This window comes from Equus caballus, chromosome 2 (assembly GCF_041296265.1).
Source record: "Equus caballus isolate H_3958 breed thoroughbred chromosome 2, TB-T2T, whole genome shotgun sequence".
NCBI lineage: Eukaryota > Metazoa > Chordata > Mammalia > Perissodactyla > Equidae > Equus > Equus caballus.
This window is the reverse complement of record NC_091685.1, coordinates 95,880,493-95,902,944: the sequence shown is the minus strand read 5'-3', so window position 1 is coordinate 95,902,944 and position 22,452 is coordinate 95,880,493. Positions and strand designations below refer to the sequence as shown.

At 37.4% G+C, this 22,452-nt stretch overlaps 1 protein-coding gene across 12 annotated transcripts in view; it reads left to right on the top strand.

Moving 5' to 3' along the window:
• IL15 (interleukin 15) overlaps positions 1-22,452 on the top strand; it is a 122,399-nt gene that overhangs the window by 5,572 nt on the left and 94,375 nt on the right. For 7 of the 12 annotated variants that reach the window (XM_070245088.1, XM_070245022.1, XM_070245217.1 and 4 more), the window contains exon 2: positions 631-849. The gene's annotated coding sequence lies outside the window, so the exon portion shown is untranslated. The remainder of the gene's footprint in view (positions 1-630; positions 850-22,452) is intronic. The other 5 variants (XM_070245030.1, XM_070245252.1, XM_070245145.1 and 2 more) reach the window with 1 other exon arrangement.

Sequence of the window (22,452 nt, the reverse complement as noted above, 5' to 3'; positions counted from 1 at the left end):
AAATGTTTGTCGACAAAATGTTATTTTGTTAAAGGTGGAGAGACGGTAAAAATGGCACGAGAGTTCAATATTACGTGTACTGTCTTATGAAATTACTCTGGAATAAGCACATTCTTTGGATGTGATTTAACATTTTATGCTTTTTTGTCTTTAATTATATTTTAAAGTCCTCTAGGGAAAATCTTAAATTATATAAGTAGTCAAAATGATATTGAAAAAGGGGGGAATAAACAAAGAAATTTTACTACCTGAAAAAACATTTTTGAAAGTATGGCTTCATAAGGTTGGATCTAGGCCAAAGGAAAATAAAATATACGGGAGAGTACAATAAGGAAATCAATAAAATTTATAGTGAAGCCCAAATAATAGTTGGCAATATAACTACAAAGCTTCAGGAAATTGTTAAGCAGTGACTCCTAAAAAAAGTAGACACAGAGATTTTCCAATGTTTTCAGTAAATCGTGAGAGTTGGCAATGATGGAGATAGAGGGGAGAAGCAAGATCACTCTAAAAGTCTTGTGAGTATCATGGCAGGCTATCGATACCGACTAATTCTGAATGTTGATAGAAAATATGATGATCAAAATGCATGAGTTAAGTTTTCAATGTAATTTTCTTGCTTCTACTGAGGATGTAGAAAGTTGCATGAGAACGTCATGGGAATGAGAAGAAGCAGGATAACCAACAAAAATCAGAGCTTTATTATTTAAGCTCATCTGAGAGCTGAAATCACAAAGCAATCTAATGAACCAAATGCAGATGGAAATCAAGCCCTCCGAGGAAAGACGAGACCCATGGCTAATTCATCTTTGGCAGGAGAGAGAGAGGAGGGAGCTCTCCTAGACACAGGTAAGCAGAAAACAAACTTTCAATGAATTTTTAAAGTCCAAATGTGTGGCAATTTCAAATGAGTAGAAACCCCAAACACAAAGGGAGTGTGTACTCACGTGCCAAGCCTTTTTCAATTGACCTTCACAGAACGGTTGTGAAAAATTAAGGGCAGAGCAAGAGGGCTGAGGTAGGTCCTATAGGTATCCTGGGCATTAGACTTAGTAGGAAGCAGAGGTTGTCTATTGCCGGGGGAAGAGCAAGAACGCTGGGAGAGATGCTCCTTTCTTGCTCCCTGAGGACCAGGTATGTGGAGCCTGCTGAAGTCTGAGGGAAAGGCAAGGGCACAGAAAGGAACCCTACAACCACTCGGGACTTTATGCTAAATTGAAGTTAGTGGCTTCCATGGTTCTAGGAGGGTCTGGAAAGCTGAGGTGCACCTAGGGAGGTGCAGTTTTACGGGGCCTTCTGAAGGCAGACGGGAGGGCATGAGAACTGAGATAAACCCTCCAGGCACTCGGATCCCAGTGTCTGCTAATAGGAGGGCTCTGATCTAGCCCTCAAATAATCTGAAACCTGTGGTGAATGGAATCTAATGAAAACAACTGCGAAGCTTAGGCTTAGTTCAAATCCACCATAGCAGCCTAGTAAAAGGAGAGGCACCCTTTCCTAGGAAAAAATGTTGTGTACTCAGTCTCTGTTTTTGTTTTTTTTTAAATTTTATTGAGATCGTATAGGTTTATAAAATTGTGTAATTTCAGATGTATGTTATTAGATATTGGTTTCTGTATAGCCTGCATCATGCCCCCAATAGTCTAGTTTTTATCTGTTACCATACACATGTGCCCCTTTGCCTCTTTCACTCACCCCCCTACCCCCTACCCTCTGGTAACCACTAATCTGCTCTCTTTGTCCGTGTGTTTGTTTAGCTTCCACATATGAGTGAAATGACATGGTGTTTGTCTTTCTCTGTCTGGCTTATTTCACTTAACATAATACACTCAGGGTCCATCCATGTTGTTGCAAATGGGACCATTTTGTCTTTTTTTTGGCTGGGTAGTATTCCATTGTGTGTGTGTATATGTCACATCTTCTTCTTTTTTTTTTTTTTTTTGCTCAGGAAGATTTGCCCTGAGCTAACATGTGTTGCCAATCATCCTCTTTTCTTTTTTTGGTTTGAGGAAGATTAGCCCTGGGCTAACATCTGCGCTAGTCTTCCTCTATTTTATGTGTGGGTCACTCTCACAGCATGACTGATGAGTGGTGTAGGTCTCTGCCCAGGATCATAACCCACAAACCTGGGCCGCCAAAGCAGAGTGCTAGAGCCAATCACAATGCCACAGGGCCAGCCCCCTATGCCACATCTTCTTCTTCTTTTTTTTTTTTTGAGGAAGATTAGCCCTGAGCTAACATCCGCCACCAATCCTCCTCTTTTTTTGCTGAGGAAAACTGGCCCTGAGCTAACATCTGTGCCCGTCTTCCTCTATTTTATATGTGGGACGCCTACCACAGCATGGCTTGACAAGCGGTGCATAGGTCCACACCCGAGATCCAAACCAGCAAACCCCGGGCCGCCAAAATGAAGTGTGCGAACTTAAGCGCTGTGCCACTGGGCCGGCCCCACACATCTTCTTTATCCATTCATCAGTTGATGGGCACTTGGGTTGCTTCCATGTCTTGGCTATTGTGAATAATGCTGCAATGAACATAAGGCTGCATAGATCCATTTGTATTGTTGATTTAATGTTCTTTGGATAAATACCCAGTAGTAAGATAGCTGGATCATATGGTATTTCTATTTTTAATTTTTTGAGAAATCCTCGTGCTGTTTTCAATAGTGGCTGCGTCAGTTTACATTCCCACCAGCAGAATATGAGGGTTCCTTTTTTCTCCACATCCTCTCCAACACTTATTATTTCTCATCTTATTAATTACAGCCATTCTGATGAGTGTGAGGTGATATCTCACTATAGTTTTGATTTGCACTTCCCTAGTAGTTACTGAGATTGAACATCTTTTCCTGTGCCTGTTGGCCATCTGTATATCTTCTTTGGAAAAAAGTCTGTTCGTATCCCCTGCTCGTTTTTGATTGATGTGTTTGTCTTTTGGTTGTTGAGTTATATGACTTCTTTATATATTTTGGAAATTAACCCTTGTCAGATATATGATTTGTAAATATTTTCTCCCAGTTGGTGGGGTGTTTTCATTTTTTTCACGGATTCATTTGCCTTTCAGAAGCTTTTTAGTCTGATGTAGTCCCATTTGCTTTTTTCTTTTGTTTCCCTTGCCTGAGTAAACACGGTATTCAAAAAGATGCTGCTAAGATAGATGTCAAAGAGAGTACTGCATGTGTTTTCTTCTAAGAATTTTACGCTCCTCAGGTCTTACATTTAAGTCTTTAATCCATTTTGAATTAATTTTTGTGTATGGTGTAAGATAATGGTCTACATTCCTTCTTTTGTCTGTGGCTACCCATTTTTTCAACACCATTTATTGAAGAGACTTTACTTTCTCCATATGTTCTTGGCTCCTTTGTCAAAGTTTAGCCATCCAGAGATGTGTGAGTTTATTCCTGGGCTCTCAATTCTGTTCCATTGATCTATGTATCGGTTTTTGTGACAGTACCATGCTGTTTTGATTACCATAGCTTTGTAGTAAATTTTGAAGTCAGGGATTGTGGTGCCTCCAGCTTTGTTCTTTTTTCTCAGGGTTACTTTGGCTATTTGGGGTCTTTTGTTGATCCATTTAAATTTTAGGATTCTTTGTTCTATCTCTGTGAAGAATGTCATTGGGATTCTGATTGGAATTGCATTGAATTTGTATATTGCTTTAGGTAATATGGACATTTTAACTATGTTTATTATTCCTACCCCTGAACATGGAATATCTTTCCATGTCTTTATGTCATCATCTATTTCTTTCAATGATGTCTTATAGTTTTCAGTGTATAGGTCTTTCACCTCCTTGGTTAAATTTATTCCTAGATATTTTATTCTCTTTGTTGTGATTATAAATGGGATTATATTGTTAACTTCTCTTTCTACTAGTTCATTATTAGTGTATAGAAATGCAAATGATTTTTGTAAGTTGAGTTTTCACTCTGCCACTTTGCTGTAGTTGTTGATTATTTCTAATAGCTTTCTGGTAGATGCTTTAGGGTTTTCTAAATATAGAATCATGTTGTCTGCAAGGAGTGAGAATTTTCCTTCATCATTTCCAGTTTGGATACCTTTTACTCCTTTTTCTTGCCTAATTGTCCTGGCCAAAACCTCCAGTACCATGTTGATTAGGAGTGGCAAGAGTGAACCCCTTATCTTGTTCCTCTTCTCAGAGGGATAGCTTTCAGTTTTTCACTGTTAAGTATGATGTTGGCTGTGGGTTTGTCATATATGGCCTTTATTATGTTGAGGTACTCTCCTTCTATACCAATTTTTTTGAGAGTTTTTATTATAAATGGATGTTGGATCTTGTCAAATGCTTTCTCTGCATCTATTGAGATAATGATGTGATGTTTATTCCTCATTTTGTTAATGTGGTGTATCATGTTGATTGATTACCAGATGCTGAACCATTCCTGTGTCCTTGGTATAAATCTCACTTGATCATGGTGTATGATCCTTTTAATGTATTGCTGTATTCAGTTTGCCAATATTTTGTTGAGGATTTTTGTATCTATGTTCATCAGCAAAACTGGCATTTTCCTTCTTTGTGTTGTCCTTCTTTGTGTTGTGTTGTGTTGTGTAGTTTTCCTTCTTTGTGTTGTCCTTATCTGACATTGGGATCAGGGTTATGTTGGCCTTGTAAAATGTGTTAGGAAGTGTTCCATCTTCTTCATTTTTTGTAATAGGTTGAGAAGAATAGGTACTAAATATTCTTTGAATGTTTGGTAGAATTCTGCAGAGAAGCCATGTAATCCTGGACTTTTGTTTTTTTGGAGGTTTTTGATTATTGTTTCAATCTCTTTACTTGTGATTGGTCTATTCAGATTTTCTGTTTCTTCTTGGTTCAGTTTTTGGTAGCTGTACCAGTCTAAAAATTTATCTTTTTCTTCTAGGTGTCCAATTTGTTAGCATATAGTGTTTCACAGTATTCTCTTATAATCCTTTGTATTTTTGTGGTATCCATTGTAATTTCTCCTCTTTCATTTTTAATTTTATTTATTTGAAACTTCTCTCTTTTTTTCTTAGTGATTCTGGCTGTTTGTCAATTTTATTTATCTTAAAGAATAAGCACTTAGCTTCGCTAATCCTTTCTATTATTTTTTTAGTCTCTATTTCATTTATTTCAGCTCTAATTTTTATTATTTCCCTCCTTTGGCTGAATTTGGGCTTTGTTTGTTCTTCTTTTTCTAGTTCTGTTAGGTGTAGTTTGTTATTATTTATTTGAGATTTTTCTTGTTTGTTGAGGTAGGCCAGTATTGCCATAAATTTCCTTCGTAGGACTGCTTCCCTGGATCGTATAAAAGTTGGTATGTTGTATTTTTGTTTTCATTTGTCTCCTGATATATTTTTATTTCTCCTTTAATTTCTTCATTGATCCATTGGTTGATCACTAGCATGTTGTTTAGTTTCACATATTTGTGACTCTCCTAGCCTTTTTCCCGTACTTGATTTCTAGTTTCACAGCATTGTGTTCAGAAAAGATGCTTGATATGATTCCAATCTTCTTAAATTTATTAAGGCTTGTCTTTTTTCCCAACATATGGTCTATCTTTGAGAATGTTCCATGTGCACTTGAGAAGGTTGTGTTTTCTGCTGTTTTTGGATGGATTGTTCTATCTATATCCATTAAGTCCATCTGATCTGGTATTTTGCTTAAGGACATTGTTTCCTTGTTGGCTTTCCGTCTGGATGATCTATCCATTGATGTAATTGGACCACTGAGGTTCCTATCATTGTGTTGCTGTTAATTTCTCCCTGTAAGTCTGTTAATACTTCCTTTATATACTTTGGTGCTCCTGTGTTAGGCACGTATATATTCATAGGTGTTACGTCATCTGGTTGAATGTCCTTTTTATCATTACATACTGCCCTTCTTTTTCTCTCATTGTCTTTTTTACCTTGAAGTCTACTTTGTCTGAGTATGGCAACACCTGCTTTCTTTTGTTTGCAATTTGCTTGAAGTATCATCTTCTATCTCTTCCTTCTCAGCCTGTTTGCCTTTAGAGCTGAGATGTGTTTCCTGGAGGCAGCATTTGTTGGGTCTTGTTTTTTAATCCATCCAGAAACTCTTTGTCTTTTGATTGGAGAAGTAATCCATTTACGTTTAGAGTGATTATTGATATACGAGGGCTTAATACTGTCATTTTATCGTTTGTTTTCTGGTTGTTCTTTATTTCCATTGTTTCTCTTCCCTTATATCTCTGACTGCCATTTCAGTTTCATGGTTTCCTGTGATGGTTTTCCCAGTTTCCTCTTCATTTATAATCTGTGACTCTGCTCTGATTTTTTGTTTAGTGGTTACCATGAGGTTTGTATCAAAGATCTCATAGATGGGATAGTCCATTTTCTGATAGCCTCGTATCTCCATTAGCCTAAGTAGGTTCTGTCCCTTTCCTCTTCCCCTTCTGAGTTATTGTTGCTATAAATTTTTCTTTTCTGTGTTGTGGTTTTGTGACTAAATTGAAGTGTTTATAGTTATTTTTGATGCTTTCCTTCCCTTTGTGTTTTCTGTTATAATTAAATGTTTACTGACCTGTTCTGATGTAGAGCTGCAATTTTCTGATTCTGTCTGTCTATTTATCTCCTTGCTCAAGATTTTATAAAGTTTTACATTTTTGTTAGAGATAGGAAGGCTTCTTTCATCATTTCTTGTAGGGGAGGTCTAGTGGAGATGCACTCCCTCAGCTTTGTTTATCTGGGAATGCTTTTACTTCTTCATTGTATCTGAAGGATAGTTTTGCTGGATAGAGTATTCTTGGTTGAAAGTTTTTGTCTTTGAGTGTTGTGAATATGTTATTCCACTCTCTCCCAGCCTGTAAGGTTTCTGCTGGGAAATCCACTGAAAGCCTGAAAGAGGTTCTTTTGTAGGTTATTTTCTTCTGCCTTGCTGCCCTTAGTACTTTATTTTTGTCATTGGCTTTTGCCAGTTTTAATAGTATATGCCTTGGAGAAGGTCTTTTTATATTAATGTAATTAGGAGTTCTATTGGCTTCACGTACTTGTAAGTCCAGTTTTTCCCCCAGGTTTGGGAAGTTCTCAGCTATTATTTATTTGAACAAGCTCTGTGCCCTTTCTTCTCCTCTTCTCCCTCTGGAATACCTATAATCCTTATGTTTCTTTTCCTAATTGAGATGGATATTTCTCGAAGTGTTTCTTCATTTTAAAAAAATCTTAGTTTTCTCTCCTCATCCACCTGAAGCATTTCTATATTTCTATCCTCTAAATCACTAATTCTGTCCTCCCTAATGTCACCTCTATTTTTTATCTCATTAATTGTGTTCTTCATATCCAGAATTTCTCTTTGTTGTTTTTTATTTTAAGTTTCGATCTCTTTGGTGAAATATTTCTTCTGCTCACTAATTTTATTCCTGAGCTCAATGAACTGTCTTTCTGAGTTTTCTTGTAATTCATTGAGGTTCTTTATGATAACTATTTTGAATTCTCTGTCATTTAGAATGTAAATTTCTGTGAGTACACAATTGGTTTCCGGAGAATTGTCATTTTCCTTCTTCTCTGATGTGTTAATGTAGTTCTTCGTGGTGTTTGATGAAGTGATCCTTTACCAGCACATCTGTGGTAGTATCAAGTCACAGATTCTACCTACCACCTCTGGGGGGTGAGCAGGAGCTATGTTTTCTCATCCCACCACATCTGATGGAAGTTGTGCTGGTAGGGCTATTCTGTGTTTGTCCAGACTTGCCTTAGCCATTCTGTAGATTATGCTCACGTGGGCATGGCCTCTGTGCTGGGTGAGCAGGTCAAGTACCATAGGAAGGGACTCTGTTCTCATCAGGAGACTGGCTGAGCCAGAGGGGCACCTCTGCAGAGGCTAAGTCACTACTCAGTGGGTCCTGTGGGCTGCTTGCTCTGCAGGCAAGGTACCTTCTGAGTGGGTGAGGTGCCTTCACACCTACACTGTGCTAAGGGTGAGGGGTGCTCACATAGGGGCTGAAGCACCACTTGCTGGATGCTGTGCACTGATGTGCTCTGTGGGTAGGGGCACCTTCTGTTTATTCAGTCTATATTGTTAATTTGCTCAGAATATCCAGCATTCAATGAAAAAAATTGAGACATCCAAAGGATCAAAAATTAATGACCAATTATCAAGAAGTAATAGTCACTAGGACCAGAGCCAGAGATGACCCAAATTTTGGAGTTATAAGACAGGGATATTAAAATACAAGTTAAAAATAATTTAAGAATTTATTGGAGAGGGATGACTAACTTGTGTACTGATGGTGTATTAGTTTCCTATTGTTGTAACAAATTACCATAAATTTAGTGTATTAAAAAAACACAAATTTATTATCTTCAAGTTCTGGAGGTCAGGACACTGAAATGGACTTTATGGGCTAAAATCAAGCTTCAGCAGGGCTGCATTCCACCTATGGGAGAATATGTTTCCTTGCTTTTTCTAGCTTCTAAATTCCTGCATTCCTTGGCTCATGGCCCCTTCCTGCATCTTCAAGCCAGCATCATAGCATCTTCAAATCTCTTTCTAACTCCCCTGCCTCCCTCTTTCACTTATTAGGACCTTGTGATTACATTGGGCACACCTGATAATCCAAGGTAATCTCACCATCTCAAGGTCAGCTGATTTGCAATCTTAATCCTATATGAAACCTTGACTCCCCTTTGCCATGTGACATTTCATTCACAAGTTCTAGAGATTAGGGCATGGACATCTTTGGGGGACATTACTTTGCCTACCACAGATAGAGAATTTCATCAGAAAGATGTGTTATAAAAGCTAAGTGGAAATGCTAAAAAAAAAATTATAATAAAAAGATGAAGATATCTTTTGATGGGCTTATTGGCAGACAGAGCCGTTCATATGCTGAATCATAAAACATGTATCAGTAAACTTAAAAGTATTAAAATGATACATAGTATGCTCACTAATATAAAATTAACTTAAGAATTAAAAGCAATAACATATCTAGAAAATCCAAAAATATTTGGAAATTATACAACTAAATAACCCATGAGTCAAAAAAGAAATCACAAAGGAAATTAAAAGGTAGTCCAAACATGGAGACAATGAAAATAATACATATAAAAATATGTGGGACACAATAAAAAGGAGCCCCTAGAAGAAAATTATATCTTTATATAGCTATAACACATGAGGGAAAAGGTGTAAAGTCCGTGCTGTATGTTTCCAGTTTAAGAAGATAGAAAAAGGAGAGTAAATTATACACAACATGAGGAGAATGGTTGTGTTGATCTTTTCAAAGAACCAATTTTGGGCTTCATTAATTTCTTCTAGTCTCTATTTCATTAATTTCTGCTCCAGTTTTTACTGTTTTCTACCTTTCCTGGCTTTATGTTTAATTTGCTCTTCTTTTTCTAGTGTCTTAAGGAAGACTTTTTTGGAGATTTTTTGTTGTTGTTGTTGATGAGTCCTGTCTCTTTTTATTCCTCCCCAAAGCCCCAGTGGATGGTTGTATATCCTGGTTGTAAGTCATTCTAGTTCTCCTATGTGAGCCACCACCACAGCATGGTGACTGACAGACAAGTGCTGTGGTTCCACAACTGGGAAGTGAACCCAGGCCACCGAAGCAATGAGCACCAAACTTTAACAAATAGGCCATCAGGGCTGTCTCTGAAGGTTTTTGTTCCATGAATTTTGCTGACGTTACTCTGGCTCTGTGGGATATTGACATTCAACTCCCCATCCTATCCAGTCTTTTGGGGATAGGAGGTGCCCAGATTAAATGAGGGATTTGAGCAGGGTTCATGATGGATGAGGTGGAGACTTTAGGCCAATTCAATGTACTTTTGCTGGCTTTTCTACATCCAAATGTGTAATATGAATTGATGTGTTATATGCATGTACTTACTACTCCCTTAAGTGTCAAAGGAAAAGCTAGATGCAGAGAAAGTGCTAATTCTTTTGGGGACCCACAACTCTAATGACTTCTTTGAACTTTAAGTCTCTACAACTGATGACGATGCTAATATAAGACTCTGGAAAAGGGAGGCAGCTATTACTGGAAGATAGACCTTGGGTTTCAGATTCAGCAGCTCCAAGTCACATCCAGCTATTAGCTTGTTTTAGGGTTCTTCTCAAAAATGAACTCCCAACTCAAGGAATCCTTGTGTCTCTCTGGCCTGATATTTCCATTTTGGGGTGGTTCAACTCAGACTCCATAACTGACAAGTTTGGAAGGGTACATAAAGCCTTGCTTGACAAATGGAAATGGTATATTCAAGAAAGCAACTGGCCTGGCTCCAGAAGTTTCTTGACTTTACAAGAAAAAGTGTTACCTATCTCATTGGGAGAGACATTATCCCCGACTCTGTTGCTTAAAGCAAAGCCACTGGATTTTCTTAATTCAAAGAGATTTCCCTAAATGCCTGGGCCTAGTTTACTTATAGCTTGGCCAAGCTGAAACCTGATGATGACTACCGGATTGCAGCCACAGTTCAGCCTCTGTTCCAGGTATCCAGGGTCAAAAATAGGCATGGTTACTTTGCTTATTTGCAGGACTCAAGGCATTTCACATAGCTCTGTTTAGTACTCGCCTCAGTGAACCTTGTTATACCTTTATTGACTCTGTTTTTTGTCAATGGCCAGGCTGTTTGGTCTGTCACTTAGAAAACAACAGACTGACAGATTAAAGACAGCCCTCTTTGGGGCCGTGAGCTGTAGAAATAAAATCATGATTAAAGATGATACTGTCTGAGTCACACATGTGAATGCCCATGGTAAGGGCCTGTTTTCTGATGAGACTGCATGGAATCAAACTGCTAATTGAGCTTGATTGCTAACGGAGTCTTCTCCACGTGGATGCCACTAGTGCTGCCTCATTCACCATTGCACTAGACGTGGTAACACATTCACCACCAGAAGCTTGGCACGTAATAAAAGACTTGGTTTTTGATTCAGCGGATAGCACTATCAGACTTGTATCTCCTACCAAAAGTTGGCCCATGTGTCTTGCAGTGGAGGAGATCACATCGTCCAGGCATTACCCCTCCTGTTCCTAGAAAACTGACTATATTAGACCATTCAACCTTTTCAGGACTATCATAGTGCCTCACTGTTCTTGACACATTTTCAGGTTACAGTGTTATTCTTCCTCTGATCAGCCAACTCTGGTTACATTATTGTGTCCCTTAAAACTAACCTATGTCATGTTTCTGACTTTCTGGACCATTTGCAGTTGGGAAATGATGCACCTTTTATCACAAAGGCCACTCAACAATGGATAATGGTCAAGGTAATCAATGCACTTTCCACACTTCCCGCCATCCAGAGACATGTGATATTTTTGAGTGTTGGAATGCCTCTTCAAAAATAGACTCAAAAAAAAAAAGAGAGAGACTCAAAAGGATTTCTGACTCTGCCTCTCTCATCTCCCCCTTATCCACAAACCTTAGTAGGTAGTTTGCTCACTAGATGCAACTGACCCCAGAAAGAGATAGTCCTCTCTTAGTCACTTCCCATGTAATGATCAGGATAAAAAGGATGGGGGATTACATAGATATATTTTGAAAAGTTGAGATTCTGCTCTGATCCTTCCTGGATATGATGCTTTCTTTCTCCTTAACAGTAAACCAAGGTCAGCCTTGTAGGTACATCATCTTGGTGGTAAACCAACCAAAAGGAACCTAAGGGATTCAAACTTAATTCTGCTTCAGGTACCTGGATTTCCTTGTTGAAATGACAGTACCCTGGATCATAAGGATAATGACAAGTTGGCTGAGTGCACTGATCACTCAGTCCCCCTACAGTGGACCATGCAGACCAAATGGGGAGGACTTAATGGCTTTCTATAAGTTTTATTAAAATGCCTTTTTTCTTCTAGCACCTGACCCTTCTCTATGGAAAAGTAAGAGATGATTGAGGGGGAAAAAGTGAAATTGTAGCTACCAGAATGGGGGACACAGTTTTGTAATGACTAAGAGAGAGTAACACTCCCAGCTCTTGGGGAAGGAAGCACTTAGATCCCAGGCGGTATGGAGGAGGGTGGGATGTTAATGATGTTTGTCTTTCAGAATCACCCTTGGAACTTTCTTCATGAAGGGAAATTCCCTACTGCAGCTCTACCAAACTATTGTGAATGGCTTGAATTTAACTGACTGCAGAGTTGGCCAACCCTGCTACATGGTTCTGACCATGATTTGATTGCCATTCCCCTCAACCTTATTATAAAGTATATCAGAAATAGCAGGGAATGATCCCAGGTCCTCCATCTCCCATGGAAAACACTTGTTATCACATCTGGCTATCTTTCCCACTACCTTTCTCAGTCATTCTGTGGAGCAAACAAATGCCACCCAGCTGGGGGTGAGGATAAACAGCACAGATTGGAGTATCTCTCCTCAGAGGGTCTCACCAAAAACATGGAATAGACTCAACTACTTGAACTGAACTGGGAAGTGTAAGACCTACCAATCAGCTAGGAGACTACATTGGAGACACTATAATCTCCTTGACTCATGTAGGTCCCACTTGGAGGGGCCCCAAATTTGTAAGCATCATTTTCTTTCCAGGTAGCACATGTGCCCCCGAAATGATGCTTTGTGCATTGAAGCCAGCACTAACTTGCTTCCCTCCTGAAAATACTGTGATTTGTACCTTAGGATAGTTATATGGGACCTTCATGTATTTAAGGAAATGTAATAAGTAGATCATGTATCTGTCAGATGACTGCAGAGACCTCTCCAAAATGAGACTATACTTGGTTACTTGAAAGGATTCCCCAAAGGGAAAACTGTCTAATTATTTATCTCTATGATGGATTCATCCAATTCCAACTTGTATGATATTTGTCCCTGATTTTGGCTGAAGTAATCAGTGGCATCACTTTAGACCTGGAAGAGATGCAAGTCTGCGTCAACTCACTGGTTGGCATTGTAATGGATGATAGAATTGCACTAGACTTCCTCTTTGTAGGCCAAGACAGAGGTCTATGTAACCACTAATCTGTTAAGTTATCCCTGAGCCATGTGGAAAGGTCAATACAGAAATGGAAAAAGCCTCTGGAATATCAGGGTATGCCCTGGTTCAGCTGGCTTGACTGAAACCATGGGAAGAGGAGCATGGTTGTGGTTAATGCTGTAGGCTGACCTTATCCTAGTGTTTGGAACCCTGTTCACAGTAGCCTTATCAAATGTTGTATAAGAGAAATAAACATATTTTGTTCTAACCTCTGTTGGTCAGATTAATCAGAGTAATCAACAGGATGTTATACTCATGGAAAAATTTACCAGAAGCCAATATGGCATAAAAAGTGGAGCTCCATATGAGTGGAATAATTCCCTGCAGGTTTCGTGTTTCCCTGTGCTATGTGACCAGAGGCACTGACAGCCTTAGTATCAAACTATCTTTTTTTGTTCTTTCAGTAAGGAAGATTGGCCTTGAGCTAACATCCACGCCAAACCTCCTCTGTTTTGTATGTTGGAAACCACCACAGCACAGCCTGATGAACAGTGTGCAGGTCTGCATGCAGGATCTGAACCCATGAACACCAGGCTGCTGAAGTGGAGCGTGCAGACCTAATCACTATACCACCAGGCCAGCCCCCACAAACTGTTTTTTAAGAGTGTGTGTGTTTTTTTTGTAATAGACTTTATTTTTTAGGGTAGTCTTAGGGTTAGGGAAAAACGGCACAGCAAGTATAGAGAGTCCCATATACTGCCTACCACCTTGCAACATCAGCCCCCCACAGTTTCTTCCATTATTAATATCTTGCATTTGTGTGGTGTACTTGTTGCAATTGATGATCCAATTTTGATACATTATTATGGACTAAATAAAGCCCTTAGTTTACATTAGAGTTCACTTTTTATGTTGTACAATTTTACGGGCTTTGACAAATGGTTAATGTCACAAATCCATCATTCCAGTGTCTTACAGACTAATTTCACTGCCTTAAAAATGCCCTGTCCTCCACCTGTTCATTCTTCTCCCCTTCCCACTAAACTCCTGGCAACTACTGTTCCTTTTTGTTGTCTCTGTAGTTTTGCCTTCCCCAGAATGTCATTTATTTGGAATCAAACAGTATGTAGCCTTTTCAGATTGGTTTTTCAGTAATATGCATTTAATGTTTCACCGTGTCTTATCTTGATAGCACATTTCTTCTATCACTGAATGATACTCCATTGCGTGGAGGTGCTATGGTTTGTTTAGTCATTCATATAGTCAAGGACATCTTGCTTGCCTCTAATTTTTAATAACTATGACTAGAATTGCTTTTAACATTCATGTGTAGGTTTTGGTGTGGACATAAGTTTTCAACTCATTTCAATAAATACCTAGGAGTGCTATTGCTGGATCATACGGTAAGAGGATGTATAGTTTTGTAAGAAACTGCCAAGCTGTCTTCCAAAGTGGTTGGACCATTATGCATTGCCACCAGCAATGAATGAGAGCTCCTATTGCTCCACGTCCTTGTCGGCATTTGGTGTGGTCAGGGTTGGGTGTTGCCACAAACCCACTGCATGTATAATATCCACCTGGGCCCCACTATTATCACCTCATGAGAGTTGGAGACAAAGGGAACGGACAGAAATATATTGATACTCATGCTGCTAACTGTGCTCTGAGGAATAAAGTCTTTTGTCTCTGATTCAGTAGTCTCAAGTCTTCTGCCAGAATCCACAAAAGTGCCAAGCAAATTTTTTAGCTTGTAAAAGAGTAAAATCCCAGACTCCTTACAGTTCTTGACATGTACATCCACCAAAAAAGACTTACACAAAAATATTTATTGTAGCTTTATTCATAATAGCACACACCTGGACAGAAAATATCCAACAATAGGTGAATAGATAAACAAATTCTGGTATTTCACACAGTGGAATACTGCTTAGCAAAATAACAGAATGAATTACTGATGTGCACAATTACATGGATGAAAATCCACAACATGCTGACTAAAATAAGGCAGACTGGAAAGGTCACGTGCTGCATGCTTCCATTTATATGAAATTCTAGAATTAGCATAACTAATTTATAGTTAAAGAAATAAGAACAGTGTTTGTTTCTGAGTGGCAGAGGATTATTGGAATAGAACTGGAGGGAAATTTCTTAGGTGAGGGAGCGCTTGATGAGGATGTAATTTACATAGGGGCACTGTGAAAACTGATCAAACTGTGTGTGTAAGTTCTTTGTACCTTTCTTGTATGTAGATTATACCTTAATAAGTAACAAAAAAGCTAAATATAACCACTAGATGAATAAAAACATACGAAATTTCCAAATCAAAGAAACGTAATTCGAGTCAGCAATATAACATAAAGGAACAAATAAAGACGAACACAAGAATATGTGTAAATAGAAAACATAAAATAGATGCTCAGATAAGTCAAAATATATCAATAATCACAACTAATTCTTTTCAAAGGACAGAAGTTTCCAGGTTAAGTGACATAAAATAAATGTTAAAAAGAAATGTTAAAATTCTAGTCACTAGTTCCTCTCGCTTTGCAAGAGGAACCTGGAAAGCAATATGAAGCCAAAAGGGTAAAGGCTAAAGGAGGGAAAGTAATGTAACAAGCCCACAACTAACTAAAATAAATACTTTGTGGTATATCAGAAAACATATATTGCCAGTCAAAAGAAAGAAATTCAAGATTACAGTTTTATATATTGTTATAAGACACAATCTACCAATATTTTATAGCTCATGAATCTTTTATGCATCTAACATCACGGCTTTAAAGTAAAGGAAAAACTGCTAGAAATTTAAGAAGTACCTGACAAAGGTACAATCATAGTGGAATCATTTAAACAGTTCTCTCAAAACTTGGCAGATAATGGAGACAAAATGTGTCAATATGCATGATCTGGCTAATTCTGTTAATTATATTGGAAAGTAAACCTAAAAAATATTTTATAGTATTGAGTGAACACTCATGAGTTGGGTTGTGCAATAGGCCACAAATAAAATTTCAAACATTTCTCCATAGAAGTTTGTTGGGGAACCAGCAGTCTGCTATACCATTGATAATACAAATGGTTATTACCTGTTTGTAAGGCAATTTGGCCATATCTATCAAGATTTAAAAAAAACATGTATTTTGTCCCAAAGGATTTTACTTCTAGGAATATACACAAAAAGAATTACTCACATATGTGGACAAGGATATATGAATGAAGATGTTATATAAAGCATCATTGTAATATCAAAAAACTGAAAATAATCTGATAGAAATCACAGGAGATTGGCTAAATTATGGTAAATCCATACTGCAGAAAACTATGAATTCATTAAAAAGATATATATATATATTCATTAAGGATATATATATCTTCTAAGGAATATCTTTTTTTAATAAAAGATATACACACACACATATATGTAAATTTGTAGCTATGTGGGGTGATGGATGTTAACTAAATTTATTGTAGTAATTATTTCACAATATATAACGATATCATATAATTATATTATGCATCTTAAACTAATACAGTGTTATATGTCAATTATATCTCAATAAAACTGGGAAAAATAAACAAATAAATAAGATACATATCTGCCTAAGATATCTATCTATCTATATGTAATGGTTCAAAACTTATGAATAAGGGGAAATAAGCAAGTGACAGCAGAGTTATATATGTATTATAATATGACCCACTCCGTGTGCATTTAAATACTTGGAATAATGGAAAGATATACCCCAAAATGTAGGCAAGTGCGACTTCTGAGGAAAAAAAAATAGGATTTAGATAATAGAGAATAAAGAAGCTTACTAAATTGGGCCTGTATCTTTTAGTCTATACTCATCTATAGTTTGGGTATTTTTAGAGCCAAATATTCATTTATTAAATATTTAACAAAACATAATTTTAATTTAACCTGTAAATTACTGGTTGTCTAATTTTTAAAGACATGTCAACCCATGAGTTAATCAAGTAAAGAAAAATAAAATTTTATTTTTTAATTCACTTAAATGTGATTTTTTTTTAAAAGACAAGGTTGAAGTTGATTATCAAACATGCCTTAATTAAAGTTGTCATTGTGGAACACTTAGCACTGACTTCATATAATGTTTGTCCAGGGTATAGTCAAGAAAAATTTGTTGAACGAAGTAATAAGCTCTCAGCGTTTAGAGATGACATGGACAGCAACAAATATATACTGTTATTGACTTGCTTATAAAAGGAAATCTATAATATTTTTTATATAAATATGTTTCCCATCTCCACAGATACCCCAAAAGTTGTTTGTCTACAAGCTTTGGGACCAAATAGGAGATTTTTCTCAGTGTGAAGAGAAGTGTAAAATAGTCTAACGCTGAGTTGAGGAAATATTGGCAGGGCAAATCTGAGAAGCCATAAAGCCTTTGATACATGCCATGCTTCATAATTTTAAACAAAATCATGATTTGGGGTTACTGTAATCACTACCTCATTTTCCTGTTTCCTTTCTAGTTTACTTCTGTCTTGGTTAAGATCTGTGAATATGTTCAAAGAGTCTACCTCATACATGGTATGGCATATTGGACTAGCTCAGAGGTCCCCAAGATTTTTTGGTTCGTGGTGTCCTTAGTGTCTCAGTAGTTTTTCCATGGGTATAGTCAAGACCCTAGACCAAAAGAAGTGCCTTACAGTCCCTTTTGTAAGTCGTTAGGCCCCAAAAATTTAATAAATATTTATATCCTCAAAACTTAGTATCCATTTGAAAAAATGACAAATCATTTGAAACAATTTTTTAAATTTTCACTCTTAAATAAGCACAATTAGTTATTAATGGGATGTGTGCACTCATTGAGTGCAAATTCTCAAACCTTGAAATGAGATTGGGTACTGCCACCCTCATCTCCTATCTCACATCGATTATACTGCAGTACTTTCTTATCATCTCAACCTAGGAAATGCAACAGTTTCAAAAAGTATGATGTCACTCAAAGGGATTTAACATTATCTAAAGTTGAAACTGAAATGCCTTGAGCTAGGGGTTCAAAGTGTCTGACAGATATGGGAAGTCAGTGTGTTTACGCTGAAAGTTTAAACATCTCCACCCCAGCCCTGTGAGTTTGTAGCAGTAGAGCAGGGCGCTTTGGCCCACATGTGGGACCCACAGGACCTCATGGTTTTCAGGGCTTTTACAACTCTAAAATGCTGTAATTCCATGGTGAGAGAAGATTCTTGCCTAAGAAGACACTTGCCTAAGAAGAGAGCAAGCACATTTAAGGATACCATAACATTTTGAATCCTGCACTTTTCATAATGAAAAATATTGAAATGTAGCACGTAGAAGAGTAAATGATTTGAAGCCAGGCACCTATGGATTTGTATCCTGCATCCCGTACTTACTATCTAAGGACCAATGAGTCGTTTAAATCCTCTAAGCCTCAGTTTCTTCGAGTGTAAAATTAAGATAAAGTTATACATACCTCATTGCAGCACTGTGATGATTAAATGAGATAATGTAAAACTGTCAACCAAATGCCTAGTACATTGTAAGGGCTCCATAAACGTGAACTATTAAAACAAGAATTTTAACCATTGGTTAAGTCTGAAGAAAGATTTTTTAAGATGATGAGTTTTTCATAAGCAAATCAAGTAGCTCATAGTGTCAAGTATATCATTAAATTAAGAGGGTGAGGCTGAAAAAAAGATTTATGAACAAGCTTAAGTAAATATTAATCATTTTTTGAGTACATTCTATCTTGCTTAAGAGTACATCAATTTTTAAAAAATAAGTAGGGATTAATGTCTATTTTTTTCATGAAAGCATATTTCCCAAACTGTATTTTTTCTTTTTTTTTTCAAATATTGGCATCTGGGCTAACAACTGTTGCCAATCTTTTTTTTTTTTTTTCTGCTTTATTTCCCCAACCCCCCCCCCGTACACAGTTGTATATCTTAGTTGCACGTCCTTCTAGTTGTGGGATGTGGGACGCCACCTCAACGTGGCCTGACGAGCGGTGCCATGTCAGCGCCCAGGATCCGAACCCTGGGCCGCCTCAGCGGAGCACGCAAACTTAACCACTAGGCCACGGAGCCGGCCTCCAAGAAACTGTATTTTTTCTGTTTTTCAGATTACCCAGAGAATTAAAAGACGGTACAGTCCCAGGAAATTATTAACAGCATTGGTAACCTGTTTTTAATACTTTTTAAAACCCATACAATCAAACTAATTACATGATTTACATATGAATTTTCATTTAATAAAACTTATAAAAGGCAAAAGATATAATCTCCTGGACCTTTCTTTTTTCCCCATTTAAGCCTATTGTCAGTTTCTGAAGCTTCCACACTGTGCCTGTCTAGCAATTGTTTTCTCAATATGAACAAAATAGATCTTTTAAAACTATGGTGTTTCTCATTTCCCTTTTGAACGTTGTGCAGAACTTGGAGAGGGAAAAAGAAAGAGAGGGGAGGAGGAAGAAAGAGAGAGAAAGAGAGAGAGAATCAACCTAAGCCAACATTACAGATGCATATTCAGGGGTCAAAAAGAAAACTTGTTATACCAGCTTTTCTCATTTGTATTAGTTTGGGAATCATTTGTGATAATTGGGTTCTGGTTGAAGAGTTGATTTAAGCAGTAACTTAAAAAAATCCATGAGTCGAATCATAATTACTAGGTAAGCTTCAGATCTGACTAAAGAAGTGGACTTAACAGCATATTTGACTGCCTTTGCAGCTGTGTGACATGAATTTACCGCAGGCTTCAAGCACATGATGTTTATTGAGCAGTATTGTTCCTCTAAACTCTGACTTCATGGAATAGCAAAGGATAACAACAAAGTGCTGGAACAGAACCAGCCACTAGTGCAGTAGTTGTTTAGGCAACAACACTCCTGTGGATCCGGTGGGGCAGGGACTGCATAATTGCAGTAAAGTGATCACCTCAAATAGAGGAGGCAGAAGACACTCTGTAGGACTGAAAGGAATCTGCACACTTAGGCACAAGAAAGTGGAAAACAATAGTAATGGACCAGAGCAAGCTAGTATTCCTGGCGTGAGATCATTGGTACGAGATCCAAGAAAAGGAGAACCACCTACCCACCCAGAGGGAAAGCAACAATATCCTTAGAGAAATCTAAGCACTTGTCTAAAATCTTAAAGAATTTATCTTCATGTTTTCCATGCATTTCCCCCTTCCTTTCCTCTCTCAGTGGCACTCTAAAGGGACATTTTCCCTTCCTATCTCTATGATGGGACAGCACAAAAGCAAAAATAGTGACCCAGAGGAGCCATTGGCACAGAAAGATTATCATGTATCTTCGCATAATATTTTTATTCTTGCTTGCAGAAACTAAATCTAATTGGGAGTGGGGAAGGAGAAGGCAGACAGAACTGAAAGGAGGGGCCTGGCCAGGAGGTAAGGGGTACATGAGACGATATCATCAGATAGAAACTCAAGACTGAGCAGTCAATCTGTGTAGATCCTCCTTGTAATCTGTTGTCTGCGTCCAACTCCCTTTGCAACAATCCTAGATTTTGTATGCATATCTGAGTGTAGAAGTATCTTAGGTGAGAATGAAGGCATGAAAGGAAAACTCAACTCCTGACCAAGCTGGAACTAAATGGAACCACCTGGGCATTTCTCTGTGTAATGGTGAACACACTGCCAATGTTAAAACCTTCATAAGAGGTCATTGGTTTCAAGCAACATTACAAGTTCTAGGAAATTCTGAATGATTGTGCAATGAAAAAATCATTCAAATTCTGAAGAAAATTAAAAAAATAGCAATCACATAAATGAATGGGATCTAAAAGAATGGATGGAAATACTCTAAAGCCAGGAATCAAGCAAGAGCACAAGTATAGGAGGTAATTGAATGCTGAAACTGCCCACTGACCCAGAGAAATATGATCTCTGGTAGCTTAGAACTTTGGTTTTAATGACTGTGCTTAAGAGAGTGCTGTGCAAAACTGTGCTTGGGCAAAACAAGCTTAGGGCCATTGTATAGTGAGCACTTAGATTGGAGATCCTTGCGTACAGTCTAGACTTATAAAGACCTAAATGAGGGAAGGGATGAAACAAGAGACTCCCTGGCCAGGATTGGCTTTGTGTAAAGGGAGAAGCAATAGTTTTCCCAAAATATTTTTGTGCACAGGCCTGCTCTTTAATGGACGTCAGACTTGAATTTTATTATTTGTATTTAAAGAATTTTAGTTTAAGCAAGATCTGGGCATGTAGCTTTCTGAGACATAGAATAGGTAGGCAGATTCTTTCTTGGTGAACACATCCTCACCAATTTTTAGAGGCCTCTAAGAATTCCCACAGAATTTTAAAAAATATATGCTCAGAATCAAGGATCATAAAACACATAAATAAAACAAGAAATTATGAATGAGAGACAGTAGGACTAATAGATAGCAGAAACAGACAAATATTGGAATTATTAGCAACATAAAATGACTAATAAATTCATATAAATAAAATATGGAATAAAAAACATAAGTAAGGATCAAGCATCTATCAAAGATGAGCAGGTATATTTGGGAAAAAACCCAAAATTTAACTTTTAGAAAAATGAAAAATGTAGTCAGTAAAACTAAAGCTAAGTTTACAAAATATCAGTTTAAGAGAGAACTAATGAACCAGAAGATGCAAATTAAGAAATCATACAACCAGTGCTCACAGGGACAAAGTGATGGAGAAATACAAAAGAGAGGTTAAGAAACATGGATAATAGAATGAGCTAGTCCAATATACATCTAATCAAAGTTCTGGAAAAAATAATAGACTGAAGAGAGTCAATATTTAAATTGCAATGGATGAGAATTTCATGAGAACTAACAAACTCATACTGAGAAATAGCACCAAATCCCAAATAAGATAAATTATCATATGGAGGTACAAAATTTAAAACTGCAGAGCACCAAATAAAATAGCAGGTGTTTAGAAAAAGCAGAGAGAAGAGATGGATAGTGAACAAAGGAATGATAACTAGACTAACATTTGACTTCTCAAAAGATTTCTCAACGGAAGCCGGAAGTCCTCAGAATAACATCTTCAACATGTTGAAAGTTTCTTCCAACCTAGAATCATACCCAGAAAAGACATCTTTCAAAGAAAGCCAAATTAAAGACATTTCCATGTAATAACTGGTCTACCACAACAGACTCTCCATGGAGGAACATCGGAAGCACATACTTTAGCAAGAAGGAAAACGATGCTAGAAGGAAGGTCTGAGATGTATTTAAAAAAATGGGGCACAAAGGGAAGTAATCAAAGATGGCTTCCAGGAAGCTTCAATAGTCCAGGTGATGTCCTATTTCATTGTATATTATATACTTTACATATGTTCTTTTATGTATTAAGCACTCAAAAATTTTAAAAAGAGATGAAAATCATCATATATTTCCTCAAGAAAAAAATACTGTAGCATAAGAGAAAGAGGAGCATTTTATTCTGAAAATCCAGTGAAAATTAAATCTCTTGAAAAATAATTTATCAAAGAAAGCAAGGGAAACTTTTAGACAACTGCTTGGCTTCCACAGAAGGACTTAAGTAACTGTTCCTAAGAAATACGAGTATCAGTCATATAT